General features: G+C 33.6%; 3 pseudogenes; 1 reads left to right on the top strand and 2 right to left on the bottom strand.

Moving 5' to 3' along the window:
* Positions 1 to 7,247: 7,247 nt before the first annotated feature.
* LOC122118392 lies at positions 7,248 to 7,966 on the top strand (annotated as a pseudogene).
* A 678-nt stretch (positions 7,967 to 8,644) lies between these two features.
* On the bottom strand, positions 8,645 to 8,741 carry LOC122118402 (annotated as a pseudogene).
* Positions 8,742 to 20,996: 12,255 nt separating this feature from the next.
* On the bottom strand, positions 20,997 to 22,163 carry LOC122118394 (annotated as a pseudogene).
* Between the last annotated feature and the right edge of the window lie 659 nt (positions 22,164 to 22,822).

Here is a 22,822-nt window from a genome sequence, read left to right as displayed (position 1 = left end):
ATTTTCTAAGTTCTGTTTTGATTTCCTTTTTCAAGATTTTAAAGTTTTCGTCAGAGAGGTCCTTCTCTTCTTTGGTTAAGTTAATTCCTAGGTATTTTATTTTTTGTGGGGCTATTACAAATGGAGTTGCTTTCCTAATTTCAGTCACACTTTCCTCATTTTTGGCATACAGAAAAGCCATTGATTTTTGAGGGTTAATTTTCTATATATTTGATAGTCAGTCATATTTTTCACATTTTGAAAACACAATACGCCAAATATATATAAGTAAAAATCGATGGAGGGGATTACAATGTTCCTTCCATAAGAAATGTACTCATTATCATACTTATTTCATTGTAACTCCTCTGAACATTACTTTTACAATAAAATTAAATTGAAATTAAAAATAAACGAAATAACATAACAATTAAGAATTCATTGAAGCCATTGGTAAAATACTTTGTAAATAACTGGCCTATGTACCCAGAGAATATGATTTGATGATATTATTTAAATGCTTCAACTTCAGAAAAGAAGAAAAAAAATTAAAAACTGTTACAAAGTAAAGTAATAAATCAGAATATCTTACTAATTATAATAATCATAAGGTGAATTTACAGTAGTATTCAAATATGTAAGAAATGGGGCAATTTGCCATTCGTTTACACTTAATAAGAGAGAAAGAATTTTCTAGGTGTTTTTAAAAATATCTTAAATTTAGTGAGGAATCTATTCTGTCACATCATATGAAAATCAGATAAAGATATCATTAGAGCAACGAACAGATTGTATTAACTTTTTGGATGTTAATATATATACTTATTTTGGTCGTGGGAAATTGTGGGGATTTCAACTTGGGGTATTGTTCTTGCTAGGCTGGCGTCATATCAGTGGTTAATTTTAGTATAGGGGTTCCCTTTTGACAAGAACATGCACCTGATCTGTCCTTTTAGCCTTCCCATCATCAATGACATCAGAGTTCACACCAACTTGTCTAGCTTCATACCTTGGCTGGCCTGGATTCTTCAGTCCTTCCAATCTTAGCCTCCAGATAGTGCAAGATGGTGGAACTGATCCAATGAACCCAGCTATAGATTGAGAAGAAGCCCACTAAACTTTTGGCGTTGGTTCTGTTCTCAAGCCTCCTACATAGTTAAGAGTAGAGATTGGAGCAACTGGTGCCAAGCAGTAGCAGTTTTTTTTAAAGCAATTAGATATCTATATGAGTTAGGCTTGTGAATACCTCAGGGAAAAAAATAAAACTGCAGTGAAGCATAGAGTACAGGAAGAATTTTAACTAGCTATTCAGAGGCTAAATAACCTTAGCTGGCTACTTGGGATGATGAGACCTGAAGACCACTCTTCAAAGCCAGTCCAATCTTGAAAATACATGCGATTACATCCAAAAAACCAGAAGTGGAGCAATGGTTCAAGTGATAGACAACTAGCCTTGGGCACAGAAGCTTAGAGATAGGGCCCAGGCACTATCAACCCTCAGGTGTGACGGTTTTTTTTTTCTTTCTTGAGATTGTTTCTAACATATTTATAAGATGATTTTTTGTTGCTTTGTATGTCTCTCCCCCTGCTTTCATTGTATTTGATGTTCATATAACTTGTGGAGGGGAAAAACAAACCGTTCAATAGGGATACAGGTGGGCCCAATGCAACAATGAGATGTACAAGCCATAATGTTGCAAAACGAACTTTACAACTTTGGCTGGGCAGGGCGGAGGTGAGGAAGAGATGGGAATGGATGAGAAGAGGAAACAAAGGAGGAGGCTACAATGCCTGATAAAAATTTACTCATTACTTTGCCCATGTAATTGTAACCCCTCTGTACTGTATTTTCACAATAAAAAATTAAAATAAATAAATAAATAAAAATGTATTGAAAGAATATGGGCTCAGTGTGGTTTTAGCTTACTGAGAAATGTAAGGTGCAGTGCATTTTTGAGGAATTACAGAAAGTTGTGATGGAGATAGAGGGAGCGATATGATTATTCTGGAAAACTGGCTAGAGGATTGCTGCCAGAAAGATAGTGATGAATTCTTCCAAAATGTTACAGTAAAATCACTTTCAAATCCATGTTCACTGCTGCACTATTCACCATAGCCAAGTTATGGAAATAGCCCAGATGCCTTTTGGTGGAGGGATGGTTGGAAAAAGTGTGGCACATATACAAAATTGGATTGCACCCATCCATTATGAAGACTGTTACATTATTTGCAAAAAAGGGATAGATCTAAAAATACATTAAGTAAACTAAGTCAGATCCAAACACACAAAACCCATGTTCTGTCGGTATTTGGAAGCTAGAACTTTATGCAATTTTACACAACAGTATTAACCAAAGCATGCTATTTGCAGAGGAGTAGTTAAAAGGTGTAATTTCTTATAAAATTTAACTTTTAATCCAACAAAATGAATACCAGGAAATTATCACTTGGAGGATGTGAGGGGAAGTCATAGGGAAGCAATAAAGAGCATTATGGAAGAAGAGGGTGAGGGCATATTATTCAATGTAGATAGTATGAAATTAGAACAAAATTAAAGTGGGGTGAGGTTTGGAAGGGTGTGGGAAAGTTATGTAAAGATTGTACTTAAAAACTGATTTGTTGGATGGAAATTCCTTTGTACAACTACTTAAGATAATAAAATTAAAATGAAAAACAATAGAGACATCTGATCTTAAACTGTGTTCTCTTAAACCATGAGTCAATATAATAGTTTCCTCCTCAGAAATGTTCTTTGAGCTATTTCCCTCCTAATGACAGAAACTTGACCAATTCAATTAATATCACTACATCACATTGCATATCATACAGAGACACAATATAAAAATTACAATAAAAACGTTAGAATTCATCACATGATAAAAAACAGGTAGAATGTATCAAATTCTATTGATTGTTTTCCCACGTACTTTACCTACGGTATCTAATTTAATCCTCACAATAATCCCATAATGAGGAACTACTTCCATTGGTATTTCTCAGATGATGATATTGAAGTCTTCAGAGTTGGAATTACTAGTACAACATTGCACGCATGGTAATGTTAGCCTGTGGCCCATCTCCCACTGTATCAAATAACTTCATTCTATTTTATGACTACAATACCAGCACTTAGTCTACTAATTCTAGGAAAATTTCCCAGAATTATTGTGTAAACTCTAAGAATATTTCATTTTTTCTTCGTTAGAAAATAGGTATCAGTAATATGAAAACTCCAAGTTCATAATCACTTTATTCTTCCCTGCTGAAAGGAATTGCTAAACTATAACGTTCTTTATTTCTAGCTCAAAATAGTAGAAATAATATTTTATCCCATGACTCAACACTGCAATGCCTGGGGACCCCATCTCTATTTAACACAGTCTTACTGAAAGAATGACCTGCCCAATTCTTGATGGAAACAGACTGCAGTTCTTATGGACCAATCATTTCCACATTGTAGCTCACCTAAGTTGTTTACCACTATAAGTATTTTGATTGCATTTTATACCCAACATTTTGCGAGAAATGTTACTTTATGTACTTAATGTTCTTTAAAATTCTATTAAAGCAAGACTGATATAAAAAATGGCCCCAGATAAATATTTTACCTTTCATATACCCAAAAATGAATCCGACCTATTATTAATGTTAGCAACCAGAGGTTAAAAATCATAGACACCAAGACCTAAGCATGAATTAAAGACTCCGCAACTTGTGAATGCAATTGTTTTAAAAAGACATCCATACAACTGCATTTTTTAAAATTTCTTATGATACTGAATAATTAATTATAAAGTTTTAACGCTTGAAAATAACACATTTTCTGGGGGGTAAAGTACAGAACACAAGATTAATCCTAATCATTTTTAAAAATCTTTATTTATACTACAAATCAATCATAGCTACAAAGATTCTAAAATTAACTGAATTACAGATACAAAGGAAATAATTTAACTGCATCATCTACATTCAAAGGACTGTTTCAGTAGAGAACAAAGTTATAATAATAATTAGCTTACCAAATTCATTACAGTCTTTTATTCTATTACATTTAGTTTCATAAAAACTGGATTTTCTTTTTTTTTGGGGGGGCGGTCTTTTATCCCTCCCCCACAGTATACCCCCGGCTTTCACTGTATTTGATGTCGGTATAATTTTTGGAGGGGAAGGGGAAAAACAAATCGTTTAAATAGGGATACAAGTGGACCCATTTCAACAATGAGATGTACAAGTCGTTATGTAGAAAACGAACTTTACAACTTTGGTGTGGGGGGGGGCGGGAAGGATTGGGTGGGGGACCGGGGGAGGATGGGAAGGGATGGGAAGGGGAAACAAAGGAGGAGGCTACGATGCTTGATAAGAAATGTACTCATTATATTGTCCATGTAATTGTAACCCCTCTGTACAGTATTTTCACAATAAAAAAAACTGGATTTTCTTAAAATGATGCATTAAAAAGCCTATATACCAACTTACATTTTCAGATCATAACAATATATATTTCAGAAATGTGTTTATCTCTATAGTCAATGAAATGAAATAATACTAAAATATTCAAAGTCTTTTTAGAAATTACAAGACTTCCTCTGGGATGTTATTTATATTGGAAAAGATATTCCGAAAGCCTTATTTGTTAAAGTTGCGATAGTTACTCCCACAAAGGAGCCATTAGTGAAGATAACTTTGCATGTACAAAATATATTTGTCTTATAGATAAAAGTATTTCACTTGGATTTATTAGGAAAAATTTACGTAAACACTTTTAAGGAAAGAGAATATCATTTTCAGTTGTGACTACTGTCTGTCTTAGCATTTTGAGTTTCATGTTACTCTGGACTTGATTGAAATATTTTTAAAGAGAATTATTTGAGATACCTACAGTATCAAAACTGCCACTCAATATTGATAAAATTTCACTTGAAAGAAAATTATGTATTACTATTAGTAAAATTTCTATAGTGTCATTATGACTTTTATATAAACGAGTGACTATAAATTAAGTGAAATTAAAATATTTTTCAAGTTCAAAAAAAGAAGTAAAACGACTTCAAATACATTCACAACCTGGAGATGACACATGCTTTTTGTTTGTTTGTTTGTTTGTTTTTGAAAGGAATATCTAACAAGCATATACACAAGGCTGATTGTGAGTCACTAAGATGGGATATTCAAACATAATAAATATGGGGTTGATTATCTCTTAGTGACAATAAATATGATCTTATTAAGTAAGTTATTTTCAACAGAAATCAACCTTGAATTTCACAGAAATAACGAGAGAATAATATCTGTTTGGTCAAGTCAGTCAAATTCACTTCATGAGTATATCTTAAAAGTATAACCAATTTAAGAGGTCAAATACATACTTTGTACTGACAGTCATCTTACAACAATAATTTACTACCTAATTATGTCTGTATCTTCTTATTTAACATCTAATAAGAGCTGAAAGCAGTCTTTTTTATCTAACTTAATGTTGTAAATGCTTTGATTATGATGATGTTTTTATTTGACAAATATTGTGTACAGAAGAGTGGTTCCACTGAAATGATATGACAGAACACTGATAAATAAAAACATTGGAACATAGTTATCTTTCTTCAGCTTCACCCTGTCCACATTGGCAAGCAACAATGGAACAGCATATGCACACATATACACATACCACGTGTGTACACATGTACACTCACAAATTCATGCATGCTAAATTCAGGTTTTATTGTACAAAAAGTTCAAATAAAATATCACTGATTAGTACAAATGATAATTTGCCTTATTACAAAATAAACAAGCCAGTAACCATGGGTGTTACATTTTACCTGCCTCTCCACATGTGAATACTTAATTTATTTTTAATTAATTAATTCACTAATTAATTAATTCATTTGTTTGGTGCTAATACTAGCACTTGAACTCAGGGCCTGCTTCTGTCCTTAAATTTCTTTTTTTTTGTTTTAGTTTCCTCAAGGCTAGCATTGTACTGCTTGTAACACAGCTCCATTTCTAGTTTTTGCTGGTTACTTTTAAATCAGAACCTAATGGACTTTTTTTTTTTTGCTTGGTCTGGTTTCAAACCACAATCCTCAGATTTCCTCTTTCTGATACAGCTTGTATTAAATATATGGACCACTGGTGTGGCTTCTACTTTTTCCTCTATACTTATCTAATGCACATACTTAGTTAGCAATTTAAAACAGAGTATAGAAGCAAGATGTTCAGAGATATTGTCCAGTCAGAAATAAAAGTTTGGAATTTAAATTTTTCTTAAGACCATACATAACAAAATACCATGATATAGTATAAAAGAACTCACTATTGAACATATGAGCTTTAAGAGCTTTCTATTTATTGTTACCCAACATTAGAAAAAATTTATAATGCCGTAGTAAAATAGAAGTCCTTTGTATGACTACTTAAATTCTTTGTTTGTTTAAAGACTCTTGTTTTCATCTAAAACTATAGGCCTATCTAATGTCTTCATGTGACTTTGATGATTGAAGTTGCTTAATGAGAAGTTGAAATGTATTCGTAGTCCTTTGCTATCAATTAAATCTCACCTTTTCTTCTTGGAGTATAAAATGATCAAAACAATAATTCAGAATCAGCACGCAATAGTTAAGATTCACGCTTCCAGTGCAAGTGGATCACCAGTAAAGAAACCTCAATACCATTTTCCACAAAGTTTTGTCACAGATACAATTGGCCTGCCTTTTCTAGCTGCTTTCTTAGTCTAGACCTATTCCTTCATTCGACATAAAAGTGTGATTCAAATTATCTATTATTAGAATTATCAAGGATTTAGAAACTTGCCTGTAATTTGGTCAAAGCTATGTGTCTTTGCGTAGGCTACTAAAAATGTATTTACTAACTTCAAGTAAATACGTAAATTCTATTTACATCTTTTTTAAAATAAAATTGTTTGCTCTATAACTTGATCAGAGGCATGGATTTTGTGGCTAGCTAGGTCATTGCACATCTCTGTGTCTCTTCCTCTCTCTCTTTCATGGTTCTCATAGATAATATGACTGCTCCATAATTATCCTAATTTAATTTTCTTTAACATTTTTGGTTTCATCATTTCACTTTCTGCTCTGCCATTTCTCAAACCATTTAAATAGAAGACATTATTTCATATTTTATCATTCCTAGAATAAGCTGCACATGAAGACACCACTGGTCCTCATTTTCAGTCTGTACCTTTGAATACAAAGGAACATCTTTCCTCTGCTCTCTCTACTGTCCAGTTAGAATAATTTAGATTAGTAAAAATGGAAAAAGAGAAAATAAATCATGGTTAAAATAAAACAGATGCAGAAAATTCACCGGATTTTTCTGACCAGTTCAACCAACTTGAACTATTGTAAAACCATGGACACCTCATTCTCACTGGTACTCAACGTGTCTTGTTCGACAATTCTGATGAAGACGAGGAACAAGATGAAAAAGTGAGGAATGGTATCAATTGCATGAAAAAATTGGAAAAGGATCCAAGCAAATTTCTTCTTTGGGCTGCTGAAAATAATCTACTTACTACAGAGCAGAGAATACTTTCCAAAAAGGCCACTCATGTGAATACTAGGGATGACGATGAGCATACCCCTCTTCATCGGGAAGCCTACAATGTACATTTACACATTGTCCGTGAGTTGGTGGCACAAGCAGCAGATATTCCTACAGTAAGTGTGGATGGCTGGACACCCATGCACAGTGCTTTTAAGTGGAATAATACCAGAGAGTCTTCTTTATGACTTCATCATGATGCAGATAAGAATGCCCAAGCAAAAAGCCTCTTGATTCCTTTGCATTTGCTGCTGGGAACAGAGATACCAAAGATACTCTGGATCTCCTTCTCTTGAACCATTATATAAAACCAGGTCTGAAGAACAACTTGGAAGAAATGGCATTTGATATTGTCAAAAGACTAAGTATGTATCACTACCTTTTCCAAGTTGTGGAAGGCTATACAAATTGTTCTCTTAAGTCATAATGGTTTGCTTAAGTTTCTGAAATTTAAAAAATGCCAGCTCATCCTTTGTGTCCATACAAAATATTTTCACAATACAAAGTAATAACAATAACTTACTGTAAAAATTCATGGGTTCCATGGTACTCTTCCACGGGAATTGCCTGATTTTGATGCCAAAATATATTCAAGAGTTGTTTGTATATATCTATAATGATTTCTACAGAGTTTGTGATTTTTTTTAATCAGAAATATTTTTAACTTATCTGTTGAAATAAGTAGTACAGAAACTAAAGATATTTCTGGTGCTTGTCTGAAAAAGTATATTTTAAAATATTCTATATTCTATATATTCTATATAATATTCTATATTCTATATAATACTTTGAATTCTACATCATTTTATAATATAGGTACATTAATAAATGTGTCCTTTCAGATTGCATTCAATATTGAAACAGTTTAAAATTCCCTTTTTTCCCTAGGTCCTTATAGTATTTTATTTCTTTGAGATAAAATGAAAATGTTGTCTAATTTTAAATGTTTTGTAAAGGTTATGCTATGTGAAGACCTTTCTAAGGTGAAGATTTAATACAGTGATGTCAAACTAACATTAAATTCTATGATTTACGTGTATTGTTACTTGTAGTTTTGTAATCAACTTTTTACTTACTGTTTTTCTTTTCTTGCATCTGAAGAATAAAAAATATGGGATATTTCACAAATTTTCATATCATCCTCGTGCAAGTGCCATGTTAATCTCTGTATTGTAATTTGGGTATATATGCTGCTGAAGCATGTAGTATCCTCTAAATTTAAGTAGTTAATTATGCAACCTTTATACAGGCTTATATCATTGGGTGCATATTTGTAACAAGAAATATTATTGTTCCTAACAATGCTATTGAACTTATTTCCCTAAATTTCTACGTATAGTTGAAAAAATCATATGGTTTGGTCGATTGCTCACATTTGCAATTTTTTGTCAATGACTATTTTAATTCTTTTTCATTTTAGATTTGATCATACATTGAAGCATTTCTAGCTAGGTTCAAAGGTGATGGCTTTTTCAAGTACTTATTTATACAACTGAGTTAGATTTGTGGAGCTAATGGATTCAAAGTAATCCTTGCTTAAGAGCTACTTCTAAAGTTCTTAAGCTTAAATTTTCCCAAATGAGGTCTTACTGGCACAAATGTGTATCTACCCTTTATCCTTCTTCCATTTAGAAACAGACTAACCATTACATCTTACCCTGACAGCATAGATTGTCTTACTCGAACAAAAAATAAAAAAAAAATTAAAAAAAAAATATTAGTTACAAAGAATCATAGAGAGATGAACACTTCAGACAGAAATGTTCAGACTAGAAGGTATTTTATCAAAATATAATTGTTCATTATACCTACCATTTCAAAAGTAGCTAACGCAAAGAAGGTGGAAAATTTGTCCCTTTGCATGATTACCTAATGTCCTGGAGGAACTTACACGACTGCCTTTCTATCACCAAATATTTTCATATTTGCAGGAGAAGTCCATATGTTTCTCCTGGTTATTAGGCCTTAAATTGGTAATGTTTTAATCACAGTGCTTCTTCTTGCCTCTAGGCTATAAATCTACAAATGACAAAGCTATAGGTCTAACTCTACCAAACACTGAGGTAGAGATAAGGGAATAATAATTTAAAACAGAGTTGCTTTTGACACCATAACCACATTAGAACAATGCAAAACACGTGCCCTTTTTTATTATATTATATATAGTTCTATATTTTATATTTGTATGTGCTGATTAGAATATAAAAAGTGTCAATGCAATGTCTTTAGTGTAAACTTGTACTACCTTCTGTGTTCTTGGTTTACTGAATTCACATGTAAAAAATACAATGTTGTTTTCCTCTAATCTATTAGGGATTTACTCTGCTGCCTTTTTTTTGTTTTAACTCCGTGGTCCCAAACTGTTTTTTCCCATATTTCTGAAGCATTCCTACTCATTATACCCAAAGTTTGCTGATATGATCTCTAAAAGATATTATACTTCTGCAGGTCCCTTGGGTCTTCGGATCCCTGGTCCCAGTTACATGCATCATCAGATAACAGGGGCAAGTCTTCTCATCTAGGCCCATGCAACATGCCAAATGAAAGTAATTGAACAGCCATCTCGATTTCTCATTTCTTATAATATTTCAGGGCCCTAATTCCTTGAGATGCAGGAATTAGCAGTAAGCAATTGTGAAATGCAAGGCAACTTAAAATGAGAACACAAAATCGGAGAGAAAGTACTGTAATTCAAACTTTCAATTTACAGATGACCAGCCCATGTGAGTGAATGAGATAACAAAGTGTCACAAGAGTATTTTTAATAACCCTCCCCTAATGATTAATGAAAGACTTCAGTCCAGTATAAGTGGTTAAAAAAATAGTTCCTGGAAGGATAGATCCATAATTGGTCTACTGAGGCCAGGAAAACTTTATTTAGAGGTCAAAAGTAATTCAGAAAAACATTAATTGAGAAGATTTTCAGTGCTTCAAAACACTGGTACTTCAGTAAAAATTGCTTCTGTGGTATAAAAATGTTGTCATTCTCAAACCAATGATAACCTACATTTAATCTCCTAAAAGTGTATTGCTTTTCAAATAAACTTTTTAAAATCACATTCGCAAAATAACATTTGACATGTAGATGATACTTAGTGACATTACAAGTTTTTCAAGTGTAGAGAGCAGGTTACAATAGACTTGATTTATTTACTCAGCACTACTAACAAACAGGTTCAACCATTCATTAAATTGTAGAAATCGTATCACAAACCATTTGTGTTGTTCAGTAGGTGCTTCACAGAAATGTGTTAAATAGATCAGTATCCCATATTTCAAACCCAAACTTTAGCTAATAAATTCCATCATTTAATAAGGTACATTTTAAAAAGTCACAGATAGTTGCGTTTTTTATGTTTTCCCTATATGTCTAACATATAAAAATATGACTTAATGTATTGAATATGGGAACTCATCAGGCATGTGACAAACACAAAATCTGTCTTCTATTTTTATTTATTCCTCTATAGTAGTAAATTTTAGTTTTCTTCTTTTTCCAAAACTTATGGGTAGTAGAAATTTTATCTCAGGTGAAAGAAAATAATCACAAATATTGTACAAAGCCATTTATAAAAATTTGTAGTTAGGAATACATTCTAAGCCATTCTTAAACTTTCTTGTTAACTAAAGATGAATCGTCCAAATGGATGAGAATTAAATCATGTTTAGGTGCTTTACATCTCCTGTCTTCAAATTGTTATTGCAGATGAATGAGTTATTTAAATATAAGCTGACACCAGTTCAAGTATATATAGGATTGAAACTCCGTGTTTTGTATATAAACCTTTCAGAGTATTAACAGACAGTTTCGCAGAATGACTATCAGGAAGTTGAAACCAGAGAGGAATAATAGTAAAGACATAGAATGAATGAAAAATGGAGCAAGGGACAAATAAAATTAGAATACTCAATGTACACATATGATAAAGGAAGTGATAAATCTGAAATAAATCTTGGAGAAGGAGTTGGTTGAGAATGATAGAAGAAGTGACTCTGATCCAGGAGCAATGAACAATTAAGTGGACATATTTAATTGTAACACACTTGCACAATCTTTTGAAATTCATTTAAATAACACAAAAAAAACCAAAAACACACAAAAATCACAACCAAACAGCAATCTCTAGAGAGTATGAATATGACATCTCAAATTTTAAGCAGTTAATGAAAAGCAGTCTTGGGAAAAGCAAACTAAGCTGTCCAAAAAGGGCTGTTAGGGGTAGGGGAGAATTTTGAACAGATTTAAATAGACTGTCTAAGGATATAAATCACTGACATCTGCTGCAAATATTATCTTTCTTCTGTGAGTTCTCTTTGTCTTAAATGGATTCTCCAGTCCTGAGACACATTTGATAGCTTGTGAAGATAGAAAGGAAGAAACAAGATCAAGAACCCATTATTCCAATGGAGAGAAAACAATCCTCAATGTTTCCTCTCATTTCTCTTTATACTCTTTCTTCATAATTTTAAGTCAATTGATTTTGAATTACATTTTTCCTTCTTTGTTATGACAAAGTAATTGGTCAAAATAATTCACTAAATATCATTGGCCATTTTTTCTGTCATGCTATTTACATGTCCAAGCAAGTCTATTAAACATCCCCCTTGCATTCGGGTGCCACAAAAACCCAACATCTATGTTAATGAGGACAAATTCTAATGTAATACTTTGTCTCCAAAAAAAACCAGTCCAAGAAGCTGTGATCACAAATATTTGGCTATACATTTTTTTCTTTTACCTTGAAAGTCTTCTTGTGTCTAAAGTGCCTACAAAAATAAGTACTCCACCGCTTTTTGTTTCAATCACTTCTACCCTCAAAGACATATTTTGTAAAAAGATCCTTAGAGGAAACCAAAGAATACTCCACTTTTTATCTTCTCTCTTAAACCTCTCCTTAGATACCATATCAGGAACAGTGAAGTTATTCTTTGCAAAATTAATTCAATAGACTCTCTTTCTCTTGGTTTTGCATTTGCTCAACAAGATGTATGGAGGAGAATAGAGTTAAATCATCCATACCTTGATGACAGTCTGTTACAAAGGACAATGCTTCTATGTCCTACTTCTATGCCCTCCTCTTAGCTCTTGCGTGATTTCCAATTAATCACAGCTTCTTGACTTCAAGTGTAGTGAAGCTGAAGTACTATAAGTCCTCCCCCACTGCTCCATCTTCATGGTTTCTCATTTAAAACTCTTTCAAGTTGCCTCATTTGGATGTGGAATTTATTTTCATGTTTTCTTTCAATCTGTTCTACATCGTAGTGGGCCAAATATGCTCTGTAAAATCACTTTAGGTAGCAAAAATATTAAGACAATGTATATAAAAAATGTTGGCCTCCCTTCACTGCTGAAGCCAATACGCTTAGCAGGGGCTTCTAAGAACAGTTTTCTTACCTTTTCCATTTGCTCAACTCTTTTCTGATCCCAAACTTTTTGGCTTATGTAATAAGAGAAGTGTTCACTATCTCATGTTAATAAGGATATTATTTTTGTGAGATACTTAGAAATGTGAAATCATTGGTTTGAATTATTCAATCCGATGTTTTTCTCTGTTTCAGTGCTTCATGTGCAAAGACATTGTGGAAAGTATTACAAACAGAAAAGTGTAAATCCAATACCTTCTTTCATTGTGGAGGGGACTTTCTCTCTAAATTTTTTGACCCAAAATATCTTTTTCAGAGAATTACAGTTTGGTAATTAAAGGTAAATTCACAAGTTTTGATGTCTTACTTTTTTAAGAACTTTGAATTTAAAGTCCACTACAACATTGTTTCACACAGTGAGAGTATATTTCCTGGGTAAGGACATTCTCAAGGGAACCTACAGGATTTACAGTAAGTTTTCTGTGATTTGTTGGTTGGTTGGTTGGTTTGTTTAATGAGCCATCTTCACCCACATTGCTCTTTCCACTAAGTCTCCTTGGATTTCTTTGCATGAAAGCCTATTTTCCCAGGCAATTTTAAGTTTTCTTTATAGTCTAAGTTGTTAAATATTTTGAACAATTGAAACTTACCTGTCATAATTGTAAAATCTTTTTGAAATTCCTTTATCAGAATCGTGAATTCACCAATCCTAATTCCACCTTTACCATCAAAAACAGTTAACATGTTGTTTTCATGATATAGTGACCATGCAGCTATTCTTTTTCAGTGGCTTTTTTATGCATATATTTGACCATATCAGCTGATGCTGAGCAAAATGAACTCCAAGATATGGAAAAACAGATTTGTATTTGCAGTTGTTGTTTTTAATGTAGTATGTGATTTCTATTTTGGGGGGTTTTCCCCCTATGGTTTATCCCCTGTTGTACTTGATTTTGGTACCCTGTATTTTGTGTATACATTTACCATAATTAGGGGTGGGAAGAGGAAAAACAAAATGGTGAGACAAAGGACAAAGAGAAAACCAATGCAATAGCAATGCTCACATGACAATATATGGGAAATGTACATAACAACTTGTGAGAAGTATTGAGGTGAAAGAAAACTGAGCAAAATGAGGGAGGGGTCACAAGTTTGAAAAGTTATGTATTAACTACCTTACAGTTACTGTAACCCCACTGTACATCACTTTGACCATCAAATTGAAAAAATAAGCTGCATAAAATATAATTTCACTATATGGTTATAGTAAATATTATTCTTTAAGTGGTAACTTTTTAAAAATCAATACTATTTGGCATTTTATTTGAATTACACCTTCTTCATCAGAGGCTCATCAACTTGAATATTGTCAAACTAGACAATATTTTCACAGTATACTTGCCAATATTTTGAAAAAAGAATAAATTTAGTCCTTTCTCATACTAAAACTGAAAACAGTTTAATTCTATGGAAAACTATACTGTTTATTTCTGATCAATTGAAATTTTTAATTGTGAAAATACCATAAAGAGGGGTTACACTTACTTGGGAAAAATATTGAGTACATTTCTTATCAAACATTATTTCCTTCTCCTTTGTTTCCCTTTCTCATCCCTTTCCTTGTCCCACCCTGTAACCCCCACCCAAAAGTTGTAAAGTTCATTTTTTGACATAACGACTTTGTATATCTCATTGTTGCAATTGGTCCACCTGTGTCTTTATGTAAACGATATGTTATTTCCTTTCCCCTCCAAAAATTATACCAACACCAAATACAGTGAAAACAGGGGTAGGCTCTTATTTCTATGACCATCAATCCCAAGATTTATACCATAAAGTCATCCTAGCCCAACAGTTTCCAACTTGTAAGGTGCACCTTAAAATTCCCTTAATTCATATCATGAATAGCTTATGTCTATTTGGAAAAATTCTATGCCTCTGTTAATGTGATGCCCTTCTTGTTCTAGGAAAAAATATCACAATACACTGGGATGCAACATTTCTCCACCAGTAGTATTCTTGAGATCAGAACACTTGCAAATATTATTTATACTTACACTTTTTTAATTATCATAGATACTCAGGATGCTAAGATCGGAAGATTACATTTCAAGTTTACCTTACCTAGACAGGAAGTTTCCTTTGATTCTTATCTCCAATAATATTCTCAGAGAAAGCCAGATACAAGTGGCACTGAGGTTGAAGTGGTAGGGCATGAGCCTTGAGTAAAAAACAGGCTCAGAGAGAGTGTCCAGGCCCAGAGTTCAAGCGCTAGGACAAACCAATAAAACAAAAACCAAATAAAAACAAACCCCAATCCTAGCATTTTTTCTGATTTACACAGAGGCACACAATTAAGGAAATTGCTTCCTGTGTTATGAATAAATAGAAGAACCAAGATATCACTCAATTTCTCTCTTCATCCCATGTTTCACTAAATCCTCAAATAATTGTTTTTTCTAAATTTATAAATTGATATCATCCATTTGTTGGCAACTCTGTCTAGATTATTCACATTGCCATTTTATATATGAACTGATGGAATTATCTGATTACTAAGTTCTAATTGCAACTCTCTTGAAAGAATATTCTAGGCAAATAGAATGCCAGAATCATTTGTGAATTTGTCAATTCAAACCTCTATGTAAGAAGAATTTTGTAGTATCCTATAGAATGTGAAATTACAAACAATCCAAAATATTATTTTAAATCTAAATTCTAATTTAACAAGGTCTACAAAGTCCTATATTAGACAAACTTTGCTATTCCTCCAGGCTTAAGCTTTTGTAATCTTTCATCATTTCTTTGGCATCCAATAGAATGATGCTTACTTACTTTCTCAAATTCTTGGATGGGAATCATGAGCCATTTTGCATCTAGTTATATTCTGTAATGAAGACAGTATTTTAAACACAACTGAGGACTATGCATGAGTTGCATTTAAATAGTAAACTTGACTTCTCTAAACATAATGACAAAATTAGCCCAAATTTCCAACAGTGTATTCCTTTCTTGTTTGGTTTGTTTTATTGAGACAAAATTATACTACCTGTTTCAGGGAAGGTATCACTAAGTAATTCTAGTCTCTAATCCCCTGTCTATATCTGAGTGCTAGAATTCCAGGTTTGTATCACATTACCCTGCCATAGTTTGTTGGTTTATTTAATGTAGATACAGACTAGCAAATCTGAACTTCTCCAATGATCTTATCCAATAGACTGACTGCTTAGACTGTGTATGTACTATTTGCAAAAATGTTCTAACATTTGACACAAGATATGAACATTTTCAGATTTACCTGCAAGGGTCTCTGATTCATTCCTCCATGGATTTGATCCCTTTAATAATAATTACTAGATTCTCTTACAATTTCTCGCCCCTAACTATGTAAATTCTCAAACTTTTTTGAAGAAAGTTCACTTTAGGACTTGCTAACATTAAAAGTTATTACTTGATTCTAGTCTTACTCAGGACATAGTTTCTATTGTTTTGTAACTTTTCTACACATTCTGAGAGTTGTTTAATTTGTGTAGGTGCACATATAATTGACTGTGTGTATGTGTATGTTTGTATGTATGTATGCAAAAGACTCAAGCTCTTATTCAGCACTCTTGCTCATGACTGGTATTCCATCACTTGAGCTATTCTTCCAATCCAGCTTTTGTCTGGTTAATTATAGGTAGTGTCTCAAAGACTGTTCAGTCCAGGCTGGATGCAAACTGAACTTCCCAGACTCCTTTACATTCTTAGGTTTTATTTTTCCAGAAGTATCAACGTTTAAACTAGAAATATTTTTGTGAGTATGAAGTCTAAGCTGTAGCTCAGATTTTTAACTTTAGAATTAATATAAAGTTAGATGAACATACACATTACATGTCCTGAATGCACATTGTTAGAGATGTGATCTTAAGCCAGGTGCCGGTGACTCATTCCTATAATTTTAGCTACTCAGGTTGCTGTGATCTGAGGATTGCAGTTCAAATCCAGCTTGAATAAGAACGTTTCTGAGGCACTTATCTCCAATTAATCACCAGAAAACTGCAAGTAGTGCTATGACTCACCTGGTAGAGTGGTATCCTTTAGCTGAAGTGCAGAAGGACAGTGCCCAAGCCCCGAGTTGAAGCACCCACCCCTGACCATAATGGCTAAAATCAAGAACTCTAATAACAACAGATGCTAGAGGGGATGTGGACAGAAGGGAACCATACTGCATTGTTGGTGAGAGTGTAAACTTGTTCAACTTTGGAAATTAGGATGGAGGTTCCTCAAAAGACTCCACATAAAGCTCCCCTCTGACCCAGCAATCGCACTTTTGGGAATTTACCCAAATGATCACAAACAAGATTATACTAAAGCTACCAGAACAACTTTGCTTATTGCAGCATTATTTACCATAGCTAAGATATGAAACCAACCCAGATGAATGTAGATGAATGTATCAAGAAAATGTTGTATATAGGGGCTGAGAAGGTGGCTCAGTGGTAGGGCGCTTGCCTTGTATGCATGAGGCCCTGGGTTCGATTCCCCAGCACCACATAAGCAGAAAAAAAAGCCAGAAGTGGTGCTATGGTTCAAGTGGTATCGTGCTAGCATTGAGCTGAAATGCTGAGGGTCAGCACGACGGGACTCAAAAAAATAAAAAGAAAATTTGTTATATATACACAATGGAATTCTATGCCTCCATCAGAAAGAATGATATTGCCCAATTTATGAGAAAATGGAAAGATTTGGAAAAAATCATATTAAGTGTAGTTAGCCAGGCCCAGAGAAACATAGGTCCCATGGTTTCCCTTATTTGCAATAATTAATATATGTCTGATACAAGCAGAAATGTTCAGAAATGTTGATGTTAGGAGAAATGAACCCCAAGATAAGGATTCAAATGTTTTTTCTTATGATTGTTTCGAACATATTTATAAGTTGATTTCTTTGTTGTTTTGTATGTCCCTTCACCACGGAATAACCCCTGTTTTCACTGTATTTGGTGTTGGTATAATTTTTGGAGGGGAAAGGAAATAACATATCTTTTACAGGTGGACCAATTGCAACAATAAGATATACAAGTCGTTATGTCAAAAATGAACTTCACAACTTTTGAGTGGGGGGTTGGGGGTGGGACAAGGGAAGGTATGGAAGGGGAAACAAAGGAGAAGGAAATAATGCTTGATAAGAAATGTACTCAATATCTTTCCCATGTAATTGTAACCCCTCTGTAAGGTATTTTCACAATTAAAAAAATCCATTTATCAGAAAAAACAGTATGGGTTTCCACAGAATTAAACTGTTTACAATACTTTAAGGATGGTATCAAAGAAATATATGCGGGTTTTTTTTTTTTGCATGGTTGCTTGTTTGTTTAGTTTGTGCTGATTCTGGGGCTTGAACTCAGAGGCTGGACCATGCCCCTGAACAATACTGTCTTCCCTGTCCAACTGCCCCCAAAACCAGTACTCTACTTCCTGAGCCAATTCTCCACTTCTGGCTCTTTTGATGTTTAATTACAGACAAGAATTTGACAGATTCTCTTGCCTTGGTTGGATTTGAACTGAGATAGTAAGAAAGCCAAGTGACATCAACTGTATCAAGATTTCTGTTTTGAATCATGAAAATCTAGATGAAGTTTATTATAAAGCTAATATTAATTGCCTCTGGCTTTTTTGTGCCATGACTTACCGAAAAGATTTCCAAATCTTACTTAGACTACCTTTCTCATTTTGAATACAAGTGACGACAAAAAGCCTGGATGCTTTGAATTTACAGGAATAAACTTCACCTGATGTCTAAGCACATTCCTGGCAATAATTGTCTTGACCTATCAGCTAAACATTTTTTTTTCAACACATTATTCTATTATAGTAAAGTAGATGAATTATGGGCTCTTGTCAAGTATCATTATGGAAAGAGTAATTATATATTCTAAATATGGGTTCTTTATATTGCAATTACTACCTAAATGACTTTTTTTGACAGTCCTGGGGCTTGAACTCAGGGCCAGAGAAATGTTCCTGAGCTATTTTTTTCTTTGCTCAAGTCTAGCACTCTACCACTTGAGCCACAGCACCACTTCCAGTGTTTCTTTTTCTGTTAATTTGGTGTTGAGGAATTGAACCCAGGGTGTCATGCATGCTAGGCAATCAATGTAACATGAAGCCATATTCCCAGAGCCCTAAATGACTTTCTTAAGATGTCATTACTTTTTCATTCCATTACTATGTATTATAATTTGGGGCAGGTGGTAGAAAAGAAATGGAAAAACATACTAAGTCCAGTAAGGCTTACGTTCCTATCTCATCACTAAGGAAGTACAGTGTTAAGATCTGTGGGACTCTTAGGGCTGTTCCATGTGATATTAACATTCATCTCTGACATCCATAACATTCTGCTTCCACTTTCAAGGTCAAGAGCCAAATATCTAAGCCTTTTTATTGATTGGGTGTGTTTTCTAGGAATGAAGAAGGAGGATGTGGAAGGTGAAGGTGGAAAAATATGTATATTGGCTTCTGTCCACAATTTTGCATTTTTAAAAAGTGCTACTGATGAACTTCCATTTATATCTAATTGATTATGCTATCTGCATCAGATGCAGATAAATGAAGGCATTTATTCTGGTGGATAGTTACATATATTAACAAAATCTATTTCTGAAAAAAAAGAGATACTAGGTAAGAAAGAATAAAGGATTGTCTATAAAATGGTTTCTTTTCCTAGCAGAACAAAATTTAGTATTGAAATGATTACTCCAGCTTTCTCTGAGATTTTATGCTCTCTCAGTATCAAAATTTTCTCTAATTCCTGTAACATCCAAGCATAAAAGACATCATTTGAAGATCTCAGTAGTTTCAGACACAAAGGTACATAATAGCTTCCTTCCTTCAGAGACATGTGATGGCAAGTATGATTGATCATATTAAAGTTCTCTTCATGTTTATCTTTATCTCAAGTGATGCACATCTTGGCATATTACACTATGTCCTGCATCAGCTCCCTGTAGGTGAGATTTACCTCTACTCTGCAATGTCAAGATGGGTCATGTGACTTACTTCAGCTTACAAAAATGAGCCAGAAGGGGTGAAAGACTATTTCTAGGAGAAGAATTCTATCTCATTGTTTGGTACTAACAGCTGACTTGTTTTCCCTTAGCTATAAAATAGATGTCTCCAGACGGAGTCTTCTTTCAACTTAAATACTGGAAGAATATAGCGTGAAATTGAGGCAAAACTCAAATACAGTCACATACATATAACACAGCAAGAACTAAGCTAATATTAGAATATGATATTAAGATATATGTTTCTTCCCATCCTTGTATACCGATAGTTGAATATAGCAGACCAGAATTTAACAAATATTAAGCAAGAACTAAAAAATAGATAACGTTTCCTGTATAAGGCTATTACACTGTTTTATAAATAAGCATTCACCATTTGATCACTTGTGGGATTATTTTTTCTACTCTAGAGTACTGTATCTAATATCCCCAATGATTATCCAGACCTTGTGATGGAGATGAGGAAGAATAAAATATCTAGATTTCTCTTTTCCTCTTCTCTTTTTTCTAGTGTGAATTCTCATCTTTCTCCAAATTCTCCAATTAATAAAGGAAGAATCACACATTGCAAATATCAAGCTAAAGTCTTCAAAGCAAGAATTTCATTCTTTCAGAAATAGGTGAAGTAAATCAGAGTGTCTAGAGGAAGAATAAAATCATGATTATTTTTCCCTGTCTAGCTTCCATCATAGTGTCTGAACATGACTCTAAATATCTAATAAACCACTTGCCTTGGCTAATTTTTAAAAAAGTTTTTTTAAATAAATAGTAATTTTTTAAAGTTTTTAAAAATAATTTTTAAAGAAATACTAATTTGTTGTGTGCTTACGGCAGGCATGAAATTAGACTGCATTAACATTACTTGTTGAGAGGCTAAATTTTGTCAGAATCTAAGCATAATTACAAATATATTATTTTAAGATAACTAGTTATAGGTACATTTTTTACATGAAAGGACAATATTTATTTAAACAGAGCTCAGTGGGGGACCATGGTATCATCAGAGTGCATCCAGGGGGAAAAGGGAGGAAGGGCCAAATGAGAATCAATGGCACTCCCACACCTTTACTATTTGATCTATACTGCCAGTCACCACATAGAAGGCCATCTTGTGGAAATCCAAGGAGGTAACAGTGTTGATGCACATTGTCTTGTCATCAGCACAAATCAAAATAAATTTCTCCCCAGAATGGAACAGAACTCCACGTATCCAGTTATCATGACCCACAAGAGTCATAAGTCACATGCCAATACTGACATCCCACATCTTAATAGTTTTGTCTCTGGATCCAGATTCCATGAATGGCCCGGGATTGCCACTTTTTTTAGTCTCAGATCCTGTTGCTTCAGAGATGGAAGAATATGAACTTTCTGGAGCCCAGGAAATGCATTTCACCACATGCTCATGTTCTCGGAACTCTGCTTTGCACTCCTTTGTTGCTAAGACCCACACACGACCAGTCTGGTCATTGGAACAGCTGTCTATCAGAGTGCCATCCTTATTTGGCCGTACCATACCTACCCATTCTCTGTGTCCTGTAAATGTCTTCACACAGTAGCCAGTTTGCACTTCCCACATTTTTATAGTTTTATCCCGTGAAGCAGACACTATATGATCTCCATTAGGCATGATGGCTACTGAAAAGACATTGTGGTCACGGCCATGTATGGTTCTGATGCATTCAAAGCCTTGAAAATCGCAAAGTTTAATGGTCATATCTGCAGAACAGGAAGCCAGTATCTTGCCACTGTGGTCAAAGGAAATATCCTTTAAAGAATCTGTATGTCCCTTAAGAGTTCTTTCAGAATCTCCAGTCTCATAATCCCACACCATAATTGTACCATCCTCTGAAGCAGAGACCATGACACTGAACACAGGATGGAAAATGACTCGAGTGACTGGACTCCTGTGACAACTCAATGTATATTTTTCTGGTGGATGGGGAATCCATTCTTTTGGATCTCGTTTCTGACGTAAATTCGTCTTTTGCTTCATTTAGATTTGATTCTAATTCCATAACCTTCTTTTGTAATATAATAACAGATGTCCATTTTTTTCCAAAAGTACAACACACTTTTCATCTAATTCTTCATTCATATCTAATTCAGCTTCCTTTTTAAAAACTGAATAAGCCTCTTCATAGCCATTTGAAAGAAGATAATCTGCTATAGCTCTATTAAGTTCATCTCATTGTCTCTGGGACAGCACCATTTTGGCTTTAATGTGAAGCTTATTTGAGATATTGGGATGTCCCTCTTACAGGAAATCAAGAAGCTTTGTAATCCTTGAATTTATAATTTAATATGCCACTAAGTGGCTTCCACACAGAGGAAAGTATTCTTTTTCTTTTTTTGTATGTAGTAAACTTTTATTGAAATAATATTTGTAAATTAAATTTGACAAACTTTAATGTGTATTAATATCAAACCTCATTTCTTTACACATAATTCACATTAAGACATTGAAAATACATTTAGCAAAATTCTTCATTTAAAGTGACTTATCTGTGTCATATTTTTTTTAGTTGTCTGTTTATTTTATTTTTTTTAATTTTAATTTTAATTTTTTGTGAAGGGTAAACAAAGGAGGAGGCAGCAATGCTTGATAAGAAATGTACTCATTATCTTGCCCAAGTAATTGTAACACCTCTGTACAGTATGTTCACAAAAAATAAAAGTATTCTTTTTCAAGTGAATCCAGTAATCAGGAAATAGTTAACAAGTAATGTTCATTCCACCTTAGTACTTCTTGACTTCTAGTTCTATAGGTACATTTTTAACATAACATACACACAGAGACATCTTTTTTCTTCTTTTCCTCTCCACACTGATTCTTCAATAAGTAGTTCAGGTCATTCAAATAGCTGTGTT

This window comes from Dipodomys spectabilis, unplaced genomic scaffold (genome assembly GCF_019054845.1).
Source record: "Dipodomys spectabilis isolate Male_0828 unplaced genomic scaffold, ASM1905484v1 ptg000149l, whole genome shotgun sequence".
Lineage (NCBI taxonomy): Eukaryota > Metazoa > Chordata > Mammalia > Rodentia > Heteromyidae > Dipodomys > Dipodomys spectabilis.
Note: the sequence above shows the minus strand (reverse complement) of the source record. Positions and strands in the feature narration are given on the sequence as shown.